This window comes from Chamaea fasciata, unplaced genomic scaffold (genome assembly GCF_029207755.1).
Source record: "Chamaea fasciata isolate MVZ Bird 193981 ecotype frontalis unplaced genomic scaffold, bChaFas1.0.hap1 SCAF_2, whole genome shotgun sequence".
Lineage (NCBI taxonomy): Eukaryota > Metazoa > Chordata > Aves > Passeriformes > Sylviidae > Chamaea > Chamaea fasciata.
In genome coordinates this window covers 103,643,648-103,656,940 of record NW_027094087.1, presented here as the reverse complement: position 1 = coordinate 103,656,940, position 13,293 = coordinate 103,643,648, and the positions used below count along the sequence as shown (strand labels likewise).

General features: G+C 42.7%; 1 long non-coding RNA gene across 1 annotated transcript; it reads left to right on the top strand.

The window, feature by feature from the left end:
* Window positions 1-10,632: 10,632 nt before the first annotated feature.
* On the top strand, window positions 10,633-12,776 carry LOC136286102 (uncharacterized). The gene is made up of 3 exons (XR_010719757.1): window positions 10,633-10,706; window positions 10,865-10,940; window positions 11,340-12,776. It is a non-coding gene; the product is annotated as an uncharacterized lncRNA (long non-coding RNA).
* The last annotated feature ends 517 nt before the right edge of the window (window positions 12,777-13,293 follow it).

The following is a 13,293-nucleotide window of genomic DNA, read 5'->3' as shown; positions in this document are numbered from 1 at the left end:
TCTGCCCACAACTTAGCCACCTGTCCGTCATAATCCCACATGTTTTTCAGAAGGTTGTTGAAAATGTTGACTACGAAATGCAAGGGAAAGTACAGTCAAGCTTTCAAGTCATTTGGAAGAACAGAAAGCATAAAGAGAGGTTTCTTCCTCAGCAAGGAAAACGAAGTAGGAGGGAAATAACCTCCAAGAATTTTAGAAGACTACAATGTAGATTTCTCTTCTTAGCTACTTTGTGGTCAAAGACAAGAATCCACAATTCTCTGGAAAACTTATTCTGGCCTATTCTAGACCTTTGTTTCCAGGCTGTGTATTTAGAAAAACATGTGCTAGGTCATGGAAGTCACAGACAGACTACACTAGATGTGTTAGACCAGGAACAAAGCACAGGAGAAGCACCCACACAGCTGCACCCATTTCAATTTGCACACAATTGCTAAGGCTAATGCTTGCTCCTGCCAAGTTGCGGGGTCCTGATCTTGGGACAATAACGATGCTCCTCCCCTGTTTTGCTCCACCCATGGAAAAGAAGTCTTTGTGTTCATTGCCTAACTATTAGAGAGTCACACGGTCTAGCTTAAACCACCAGACCTCTGAGTAGGCAGAAATGGTGGATCAAGGAAGAACAAGCACCAGATGCAAGCTTTGGAGGCTCTTGCATCAACTTCTGTTTCTCAGGTGCTTCTCCTTCTGCCTAAGTTGAAAGACACATAAATTAGTCTAGCTAAGAAATCTGGCTTAATTCCAGAGAGGTATTGTTCTCCGATAGTGCACCGAAAAGTTTCTGGGCTGTTTTTCTTTCTTTCTGTGAGCTCATTTGCTTTAATTTCATGAATCTGACACATATGCACTGAATTTATTTCTTCTTCCTTTGAAGTTACTTTGAGTTATCTCATTGTCTTCAGTGAGAAGAAGATAGGATCATGGGTGCCTAACCAAACAGGATTTCTGGTTGAGAGCTGATTAAATATTTAAGCAATTCTAAATAGAATTCTTATTCTGAAGAACTTCATATGGCCCATTTAACTAAACTTAAGTGATTTGTTCATGCATAAGTTTTCTTATGTGAGTAACAAGGACCACAGAGTTGAGGATAAATTATTCTTCAGTTATCTGAAATGTGGACCTGTTAGTAAATAATACAGGATTTAAGGGAAATATTCTTGAGGATATAATCTTCCTTGTGTAAAGAAATGTCTTTTACTATAGGCAGGCTTAATGAGATTTGAAAATTATTTTATACAGGAAATCAACTTATTTTGGCTTTGTCCATACTAGGATTTGGCAATAATATCTAACCAAACTCAGCCTTGTAAAATGACCAAAATCCATTAGTTGGGAATGCTGACTCACAGAGCAAAGGAGGCACAGGATGGAAGTAAAGCAAACACAGGGCTGAAATACATAAGAAATTAAAATAGAACATGAGAAGACAGGAGGAAAAAGTTGGCTGAAATTGTGCTGACACTATCATAAATTCACCCCGTCAACTTTTCTCTCCTCTTCCAGTGCTAACAGTCTATTGAGAAAATGGCATTATAGGTCCAGAATATTTTGAAATTTTTCTATATTTTTGGATTAAAATCAAAGTTTACCACTATGTCTATTTCTAAAACATAGCCAGTCCTTAGTCTAAGTACTTATGTACTGCTATTTTTTATCTTTTACTTTCTTTTTCAGAAAGCTTAATGAAAAGAAACGGAACAGAATATTTTCCAAAACAGAGTATTCCATTAATTTTAAATATTAGAAATCTTTGGTTTTTGAAGACAAAAAGATTTTTTTTATTTCAGAATAAACAGCAGAAAGCATAAACACTTCTCTTCATATGTTTGAAATAGGAGCTATATTCTTTCAGCTGAAAATGAAACTGTGTTCTAGGCAATATAGAAAAACTAAGAAATAAAGATCAAGTCAAATGATTTTTTTTGTTTCAAAATAATAAAGCTCTCATTCCAACTTTTCTACCAGCACCACCATCAAAAAACATGATCTCAACTTTGCAATCTGCTGAAACCTCATCCTAGAAAGGCATTTAATTTCTAAAGAGAAGGAATGATAAAACCTTGTTCAAAATATTTTCCAATATTAGTCTGAATTTTCTAGAATATTGGATCATGGACATGGGCAAAGTGTCTTAGACCTTCTTCCTGTAGATTAATGATAGAAATATTTCAATGCCACAAAGTAAACCATCTCAAGTCTCATTTTTAAAGGTAGAAACATGCAAATGACAAGCACTGGTTATCATGGAAGCTCAGTGCACACTGTGCTCTTGTCTCTCAATAAGGTTTTCAGATATTACTATTACGCTGTTCCACATCTTTCTGACCTATTATGCTATTCATTATTACACGTACCATATAGCTCTACAGAGTTTAAACAATTGACTTTTTTTTTTGATGTTAGTACCTTGTTCAAATGGAGGGAGTCTTTTCTCCTTTAAAGGGTGAGAGGGATATTTTGCTTGTGATTAAGGCTCTGATCTTTAGTCTGGCTTTAGCCATTTCTCACGGGCACAAAACTTGCAGGCACATTTTGCAATGTAATTATTTGTGTCTGCAATCTAGTTACTTAGATGTCTGAGTCCCTGATTGCATCCATAAGTCAGGGACTTGGACATTTAAGTGATCTAAATTGCACCTACAACAATTTGCACCTAAAATGTCAAAAAAGGATATAGCATATAGCACAGAGGAAAAGAGTTCAAAGATGGGTGATGAGAATAATTAGGGATGTGGAAAACCTCAAAAAATGAAGCAAAATGGAACAGAATTGGACTGTTTACCTAAGAGATGAGATGAAATGAATAAAAGAGGAAATGATTGAATGCAAAGGAAATAAGGAGTGTGATAGAAAAGATAGATGAGACACTTTTACCGCCCTTATTTTATCATAATGCAAGTACAAAGAGGCATTTCAAAAAATTTAAGCATGGAAGATTGAAAAATTATACAAAAAGAGACACAGTTTCACATAATTAACATGTGAAAGCTCAACCACATGACATAGTGAATCCGACAGGGCCCAGCAGAGGACGAGGCACCTCTTTGGATTGAGAAACTCTCAAAACATTTAAAAGGCAGAAATTCCAGAAAAAAACTACTTACCTTCCTTCTTCAAAGCTTCAGTTTTTGTTTGTCTGGGCTTTTCAGTTTTCTGTGTTTTGTTTTCTTTCCTTTTTTAATAATGACAAAGTGGAAGGAGTCTTTCTTCAGAAGCCAGTTAATTTAGATATGTCTGATGCAAGTTTCCTCGTACCTTGCCTCTGAGGTACATCTCTGGTTTGTGCCAGGTCACTGGGAGACAAGATGAGATGAGATCCTTGTCAGTTCAGCCATTCCTCCTGAGAGGACACACAGAACCAGGAGCCCTTTCAGAAACTGCCATAGTAGGACTCATGAGAGCTGCAGACTGGAACCTTGCATCTTTTCTACCTGGGTGATAAGAAATGTGACTGAGTTGATATATTTCATAACAGACTAAGGAGTGTCATTATATATTTAAAGAACTAGAATGTGAATTACTGCAGGGACTTATTTTATAAGAAAATCTGCACATGAGACAGATGATTGGAAGAGACATTAAATAGGGTTGGCTAAAAACATGCCCCGTATTCCACAACAAAGAGGAAAGTTATTACACTATTCTCAGTAATAGAGAAAGAAATGGATTTTCTTATTTTCAAAAAAGAAAAAATATGTGACACACACACACCGCCTCCCAGTATTGGCTCATAATTTTGTAATCCAAAGAAAAATGCAATGAAGAATTCAAGAAAACTTGTAGAGAAAGAAAGGTGACTAGGACACTGAGCAGTACACAAAATAATACATTAGGCACTCTTGCAGTGCAGATCACCAGTGTCTGAACCAGTAACCAGACTCAGGTAGATTCAACTTTTACAAGAAAACATGGTTAACAAACCAGTGTGTTTTCATGCCAAAAACTTTTTTGCTAAAAACTGCTGATCTGTTCTAAGAGTTCCTCTGCTTCAAAGCCTGATCTCACCTAAGCTGGTCTGTCCTTCCGTACAGTTGAATTTGATGGTACAGCTGTTTTAGGTCTTCAGCAGTGCAGAAAGAGAAACACACACCAAAAACAGATATAACTGGGGAGTTTAGACATTTCCTGAGCTGCAGGAGATGTGGGTTGAAATCTCATCTGAAAATCAGGCAGAATGTAGATTTCAAAAATGGTCTTTCACAGTCTTAGAGGAGGTCCCTAGAGAGCCATAAGAGAAATTATTTGTCAGCTGTCTTTTCAGCCACCATTTCTGGAGGTGCTTAAAAGACATGTAGATGTGGCACTAAGGGATATATCAGAGAGGTGATGCTTAGGAACATGGTTAAGTGGTGAACCTGTCAGTGTTAGCTTTAGAGTTGGACTCAATGACACTAAAGTTTTTTTCCCATCTAAATGGTTCTATGATCCTTTGAGATTGTTCCAGGCTTGACCACCATAAAACAGAGGACCTAAAGCCAAGCTGCTTTCTTGACCACCTTGGCCTACCTGGTTTTCCAGTTAGTCTGGCAGTTTTCAGCAATGCTTCTTGTCCATTCCTAGTATCATCCCTTGTATAACAGACAGGCTCTGGAGACTTGAATCAGTTCTATAAAATGTAGGGAACTCCAATGCACTAAAAATGCCTTGCCTGGATAAAAATTATATTCCATGTGTTGGCATAAGTGTAGAAAAAAATATGGATATTTAAAAAATGTAATGCAAGTGGGTAGAGGTCTAATGCCACTTCCCAGCTAAATACAGAGTCCTTCTATAGCCATACATGACCCTGGAACAGGATCCAACAGAGCAATATGAGGTTTAAGAGGTTATGATAAGAGAAGACCAAGATGTTCCTTTGGCTGAAGAAGTAAGGGAAATAACTACAGAATAAAAAATAAATAAACCAACCACATGGAATTAGAGGAGAGTTTCAAAGAGCTGAACTATACAATCAGAGCAGTAAAGTAAGTGATTTTGACAGGTCCAGGGTCAAGGAACAAGAGTGGGAAAAAAGAAAGCAGATTAAAAGTCATTGCAGTGTTCAATTGCAGCTGACACAATGGTGGCATGAATACACACTTTAGATCCTGGAATGAAGAGTTTAGACAGTATCAGAGATTTTGGCAACTCTTTGGATTTCATAGACAAGGAGACTTAATATGCAATATTTACTTCTTCTGATTTCTTCCCCTTTGTGTGAGCGAATAGGTGTCAGACTATTTGGTCAGCTTAAACTCCTTTGAAACTGAAGGGGCTAATTGACAACTTTCATTTAAAGGCAAGTATAAGAATCCAGAATGGTCCTTTTGTCCACTGAGTTGTTGAATCAATAGCCACACACTGACAATATGTGTGACAGTCCAAACAAAGGGGTGCTTCCAAGGCTGAGGAATTTGTTCTGATTCTGGGGAGATTTGAAAGTCTGTGAGACAAAAAAGCACAGTTGTTACAGCAACCTGCAAGGAGACACTAGACACAGCCTAGATATGCAAATCTCAGAAAAACTTGGAGAGAAAGTATTCTCAGCTGATTGATGGTTAAAGGGCACTTGGGTCTGAAAACAATGAATGTGTCTAAAACTGTTTGAGAGGACGTTAGCCATCCCAGGTCAGAACTGTGCCAGGGACCACTTTCTAAATTTAAAAGCACAATCAAGCTCCAGTGTCAGGAATGCTCCCAGTGCTATCCCAAGACACTAGAGCAGATGTACTCACTCTGACCCTGACGCTGGGGCTGCTGAGAAGAGATGGGCCAGGCTGCAGCTTCAGGCTGAATTTAGGGGAGGCAGAGAGGTAGTTTCCCTCCTGATATTTTGCTGTGTTGGAATGGTACCCATCCCTTCTCGTACTCTCCCACCAGCTGCACACAAACAGGCTGTTTCCCAGAGAAAGGCAGGGCAAAGTGAAGAGGACTACGTAACGTGCTGGGTGCTACAAGTGCTTGTTACATTACAGGATGTATTAGAGCAGTATTAGAGAAGGCACTCAGCTGAGCAAAGATGTCTTAAAAAGATTTCAACATTCATCAGTTTCCCAAGCCCTACCACTGGGCTATATTCTGTTGAAAACCAGTGGTCACCTTCCTCATTTGGCCAGACCTCAACTTCTGCACCTTTGTTTTCCCATCTGGGCCCCTACAAAGGGAAAGAAATAATTTTTTTCTTCTTTGCCCTCTGTATGTTCCTTCTGCTTCCTCTTTATTATTTTCACTTTTCTATGAATCTGCAGATCACTTTTGCTTTTCAAGCATTTGATTTGTTCCTTATTAAGTATTTTTGGAAAATATTACCTCCTATTCTGTCCTTCTCTATTCTTTCACGTTTATTCTTAGTTAATGTTCAATGGCCAACACCAGGTAAAAGCAATGCAGACATTTAAAGATAAGCTCATAGTCTATAGCCCTTGTAGAGAAATGTCTTCAAATTACAAATTATCTCATCCTAATGCAGCAGCTGATAACAGCCAGATGGATCACATATAGGAAGTATCTACTCCTCTTTGCTCTCTCTTACTGTGGAAAAGTTTTGGAAAATAGGGCTGTCTTTTTCCTTTTTAAGGAGTGAACAGCCCAGACAGTTTTTCACTGAAAATCTCTCAGAGGGGAACCTGGGTCAAGTCTCTGTTATGCTAAGGAATGTGTCAAAACCAGAATTTATTGTTTCACCTCATTCAAAACAGAAACAGGCAACTCAAAAATTTCCACCTTTCAAAATAAAGCAAAACCACACAACATGATTCAACTCCAGGCAGATCAAGTCCTTCCTCAAGAATTATGTTTGAGAAAGGGCAAGAAAAATATTAGTGATATGGGGCCTTCACACCCTCTTTTTATTAAAAAAAAAAAATAGACTTCTCCAACTGATTTGATTTTTTGCTTTCATTCCTCTCTTTAAATACTCTCAGAAAACAAAATAGGCAAAAAAGCTGGTTCATAGTATGAATTATGCTTTTACTCACTTCACTGGACTTCTGTCATCAGTTTAGGTAGTTGGCAGTTTAGGTAGTCACATGGGAATTGTGTTCATCCTATCCTCCCCCTCCCACTCAGTTACAGAGGTTTTTTGAATGTGCCTAATAAATGTAAGGTCTCAGTAGCTAACTGTGTTCCTGTTGAAGTCAGGGGGTTGTTCTCAGGATCATTGGGACAACACAGGTTGAAAACCTACTTTGAGCTCAAGAGAGTTAAATACAAATACCATTCATCTATTAAGAAAGATAGATTACCTATTCAATTACCTATTAGATAAGGTCAATTACCTATTCAATTATACCGTATATTAAAGGGAAATTTCTAAAAATTGAGTCAGACAAGTACAAGCAACGGCTGCAGGAAGTTGTTCTTCCATAAGGAAATTGAGTAGCAAATTAACAGGTCAGACAGACCATCCACTGGGGGTCAGTTTCCTTTTTGTTGAACTACATTAATTTTTCCTTATTTAAGTTTCTCAACTGTTGTTTTTAATATGAACATGCAACTATAAATCTGTGCTGCTTTCAGTGACAGTGTGAAATAATGCAAGAGAAGTTAAAGAAGAGTTTATGTTGCAAAAATATTTCTGTTATGGAGTTAATTTCATATCATTTTATTCTTCTCAAACTTATAATTTTCTACTGCTCATACATTTTTATGGCCAGAAGTGATTGTTAGCATCATCTAGTCTGACATGCAGCATAGCAAGGGCCAGAGAAGTTCATCCAGTAATTCTTGCATTGATCCCAACAATTTACATTTGGATTAGAGTATATCTTCTACAAAGACAACCAGTCTTCATTTAAAAACTTAAAAGCAATGAAAAAAAATTCTGCTACACCTCCTGGCAATCTGTCTGAATAGTTAATTAAATGTTAAAAAACCACAATTTATTTCCAATGTGAATTTTATTTTGTGTTAACCTTAGCCACTGGGTATATTTGCCATAGTGGAGAAATCTCCAGGCATCCTCACATTTCCCAGTGTCAAGGAGTTAAGAGCCTGGCAGTTGGGAATTTCTTATTAAATATCTTTTTTCACTCAAAGGTGTTGATTCATTAGAGAATTACGCATGATTCGTGGCCAAGTACCATCCCTGCAATACCCCATCCTGACAGCTGATCCCTGCCACTCTCCACAACGGAAAGGACACCCATTGGGAGCACTCAGCAGAAAGGATGGCAGCTAGGTTCCATAAACCAGGTTCATGTCTTGGAATTGCACCTCCAAACTGAGCAGAGGCCCCGTCACACAGCAAAGCCCTGCCTGGCTGCCCTGGAGAGGCAGCTTATGGCCATTAGTTCCTGACAACACAGATGCAACCACGGCATTAACAGATGCTAACCCCAAGGATAAACACCATGGGGCATGGAAAATGTGATCAGAGCAGACCAGACAATGAATCTGTGCATTGGAAGGCCATGGCACAGACCCAGTGTCCTTCTTGAAGAAAAGGCTCACAGGTAAGCAGAGACTAGCAGTCACATTTGTTATTTACAGCGGAAAAATAATTGGGTACTTACAAGCCAAACACTCAGAAAACCAAATTTCACCCATTCCATCTTCATATCCTTGCTTAATATATGGGCATTTCATCTGCAAAATTATTTGAGACACTTGCAAAGTGGTCCTAATGTAGCCAGCATTGCTCATCCTCCCTCCCCACCAGTCTGCTGCGAGGCCTGCTGTGCTACTGTCATGCTATTAACATTCCTCCAAAGACACAGAAATGTTGGGATGTACCTGATGCATTCAGAAACCCAGCAGGTGCCTTCTGCAGGTACTGTGTGTCCAGGCAATACCAGGAAGCAGTCATAGCTTAACACAGTAGTAAGCTATGTAATTTTTAGATAACAGCTACTTACATAAGTACAGAAATTGCTACATTTTATATGTACACCTTGCTCACATTCCAATTATGGACCAAGACCCAGTGCATGCAATTAGTATTTAGGAGCAATACATTATTTTTTTTTTCCCCAGCATGCCACTCTGTGATCTGAAAATGCTGGTCGGTTCCTAAGTTACTTTGCCTGTGTCAGTGCAATTTTCCCTCAGTCCCAGAAGATTCAGGAGCACTTAAATGTCAGGAGGGCCTAACAATTGTGTCCAGGGAGATTCTCATAAAATTTTTATCTTTTATTTTAAGTTTAGCTTATTTAGATATCAGTATCATTTGGCAAATTGCATCTAGAATACATGGGGAGACTGAAGTGTAAAAATACGCTCTTGGGGCTTCTGGCAGCCCCTGGTGCGAGGTATTATCCTTTAATGCCATGGAAAGGCTCCAGCTACCCGGCACGAGGACAGGGCGCGGCGACGCTGACTGATTTCCCTCTTAAGCTTTATTTGCAACACTCAGGCGTTTGCGTTGCAAACGGCGACATTTTCACACCTAGCGTGGGTATCGACGGCCAGCGCGGGGAAGGCAAGGCCGTGCGGTTTTGCCTCGCTCGGCTGCCCGGGGGTCGGGCTGAGGGCTCCGGGAGAGGCACCGCCGGCTCCCAGCGTCGCTCGCCCTGCAAGGCACGGCTTCCCCTGCCCGAGGGTCGACCGACCTGGGGGACGCACAACGCCCGGGGACAGCGGGGCGGCTGCGAGCGGGACGGGGCGGGGGGCCCAGCGCTGCCCTTGCCAAAGCGCCGGGGGCCGGCGGCGGGGCAGCGGCAGCACGGCCGGGAACGGCCGCCGGGGGGCAGCGCGAGATCGCCCAAGCGCCGCCGCCGTCCCCGCCGCCGCCTCGGCTGGGCCCGCACCGCCCGGCTCCGCACTGCAGGGCCCGGGGTGCCTTCCCGCACCGCCCGGTGCCTTCCCGCACGGCCCGGCTCCGCACTGCAGGGCCCGGTGCCTTCCCGCACGGCCCGGCTCCGCACTGCAGGGCCCGGGGTGCCTTCCCGCACCGCCCGGTGCCTTCCCGCACGGCCCGGCTCCGCACTGCAGGGACCGGGGTGCCTTCCCGCACCGCCCGGTGCCTTCCCGCACCGCCCGGCTCCGCACTGCAGGGACCGGGGTGCCTTCCCGCACCGCCCGGTGCCTTCCCGCACCGCCCGGCTCCGCACTGCAGGGCCCGGTGCCTTCCCGCACGGCCCGGCTCCGCACTGCAGGGCCCGGTGCCTTCCCGCACCGCCCGGCGCCTTCCCGCGCCCGTGCCCGGGGTGCCCGTCCCGGGCAGGCGGCTGCACCTTCTGCCAGGCAGCCTGCCGACAGGATGAGAGGAACAGTCTTAAGCTGCTCCTGGGGAGGGTTAGTTTGGACATTAGGAGGAATTTCGTTGGACGTTAGACGTTGGAACGGGCTGCCCGGGGATGTGGTGGAGTCACCGTTCCTAAAGGTGTTTAAGGAAAGACTGGACGTGGCACTCAGTGCCATGGTCCCGCTGACAGGGTAGTGTTCGGTCACAGGTTGGATTCAATAATCCTGGAGGTCTTTTCCAACCTAACTGATTCTGTGATTCTGCTCCCGCGGGGCAAGGCCCAGCAGAAAGCGGCCCCAGGGCCCGCTCCCTCAGCCGCCAGCCCAGCCCGAAGCCCGCGTTCCCCAAGTGAGAGGCCGCACGGGGTATTTATTTAAGGAGATTTCACCCAGGAGCTGCTGATCAAAGCTAATGCAAAATAAATGTCTCCCTTTAATAGCCTGATTCCTCGAAGCCCTTGACACTGGAAATTGGGATTTCCCCGTGCCATTAGCACTTAGCAGTAGGCGCTCGAGCCCAGCCAAGAACAAGGGATTAAGAGGTATTTGTCTAAACTAATTTCTCTCTCTATACCAAGTCTATAGAGACTGGTGTTACTCTGCTGGAATTGTGCAACACGGCTAATTGGCTACAAATTTAACAGTGGCAGGGCTCCCACCGCAGGCTGCCGCGTATTCATTACCGCCGTTCTCCCCGCAGACGCGCCGGCACCTGGGCTGCCGCTGCCCCGGGAAATGACCGCCTTGGCGTGGGCCGGGCCCTGGCCCTGGGCAAGGTGAGGGGCCTGTCCTGCCTCCCTGGGGAGCCAGGCTGCCTTGGGGAAAACGCAGTCAAACAGTTAAAATCGTCATTATCCTAGAAAAGGGATGGGTGTAGCCCAGGGTCTGCAAAATTTTGGTTTTTCTGAACGATCACTCAGGATGGATGTTGACCTTTTTTGCACAGATATTATACCACTGGTCATCTCCCTTCCATGAAAAGGGGGACAAAAACTTGTAATATTTGGCTGTGATTCCTTGAAATTCCTCCCGCCAGGCTGTTTTGCACCTTGACTCCACTGTTTGCTTCTTTACTACTTGACCACAAGCTAAAGCAAAAAATAGTTGAATTTATATTATGGATGCATCTGACCAAAGGGTCATTAAGGGTACACAGATTTTTGTTTTATTTGTAGGTCAGTCAAAAAAGGTTCCTAGAATAGTCTGGACCTAAGGAAGAAATTCTGGGGAAGACCACAGCCTTACATCACTGCTGCTGGAGAATGATTCCATGACAACCATGAGTTTATTCATTTATTCATCTACCCCAAACTGCACCCCCTTACCCACAGCAGCACCACTAGACTATTGCTTGTCTTAGGGGGGAGGCAGAATTCTCCCAGCAGGACTGTTTAGTAGATCAAAATGAACTTCTCCACTCCCAGAGCTGCTGATGGAAATCTGATTAGCTCTGTGAGTCAGTCAGTCAGGACCTCAATAACCTGGTCTTTCAGAAGCTGGTCTTCACGAGATGAAGCACTGCATCACTGTTGCCTTGAACAGAAGGGTCATCCTGAAGTTTTGATGTAATCCACCTCAGCTGCCCAGGAACACAAGGAACTGGCAAATAAAAGACAGTAAAACAATAGTTTCCCAACACCAGTTCAGATAACATTTTCAGACACTAGATTCACAAACCAGGTTGTGTGTCTGCCTGAGTAATTTTGCTTCTCATCATTCAAGTCCAAGGGCAAAACTCAAGGTCTATGATTTGTCTGTTGAGTTCAGCATATTATAATACCTATTCCATATGGTTATGAAACTCCAGAAGTATCTTATCCAGCCAGGCAGAACTATCAGGACACTATTGCAAGAGTAGCTGTTTAAAAAACTCTGCAACAGTTTGTTGAATCGTGGCATGTGCTGCTGGACACAGTTATCCTATACTGAAAAAAGCCCATGAAAATTCACAGAATGAAATTCCATCTTTGGAAGTGAGATGGATGGGAAACGCCCAGAAATTCAGCAGAAAGTTATACTGGAGGAAGACCTAGATCTCCAGCCACTCATTGTGTTGATCTAAACAGCCACAGGAACCAAAGCCAGGCTGGCAATGTTTGCCCTCCCTCTTCCTTATGTACACCTTGAAGAAAAGTTAACAAGTGGTGTCTGATAATGCGAAACACACTATCATCCTGCAACAACACAAAGATAGCATCGATTTTAATCTCAGTCTATGTGTTAACAATAAACTGCTGACCAAGAATCAAGCTAATAATATCAGTCCATGAACACACAGAAACAATTCTGTTAAAAATCTAACATCTAAGGTGTTGTTAATCAAACCTTTCAAGGTAGGTCTCTCTCATGGCCTTAAACAAAGTGCTTTCTGAGATGTGCATAGAGAATACCACAAATTCAGTGAGAACACCTTCAATATGAGGTAACAATGGGATACAGAAGAAGGCATAAAATAAGATGATTATTCAAGATATTCCACTTCTGTACATAACTAACCATAGACATAACAAGGCATAACTAAAATATCGTCATGGCTTGCCAGGAGCAGAGGTTGTCTGCTGAGGCAGTGAGTACCCCTGATAACTTCATCCAGCAGCCAGAGGCCAAGCTGCCTAGCCCCCTCTCATTAAGGGAGAAGTGCTCCATTCAATGAGGCACTTCAACAGTGGTCTACCTTTGAACGTGCAAATACCCCCATTAAATCTGGTGGACTGGGGCCAAAACTAATTAATTTAGTGATGCTTTGCATCAAAATCTCACTTGCAATACATAGCAGTCACAATCAGAAAGGCAGGGGATTAATTAAACTAACTATTTAGAAAGCTGAGCAGGTTAGGACTGGGTTAGGACTAAAGAGCATAATGATATCCTTAGTGGAAGCCAGAAAAGCAAATGATCACTGTGAAACCGATAGGAATTTGCTGAGGATTTATTTCTGTTTAGGTTTTTTTTTTGTGAGATAAATGAATTGGGACTGGCAAGGCAACCAATTTTGGGTCCAAGAGGCCATGCACTTTTATTTAGTTTACTCCTTTCAGCCTGCCCCTACCAAGTGGGCTCAACCCAAACTGTGTCATGATCAGCAGCTTCACAGTACTTCCTGGTATCAAAACAGGCCATGGAAAGTTT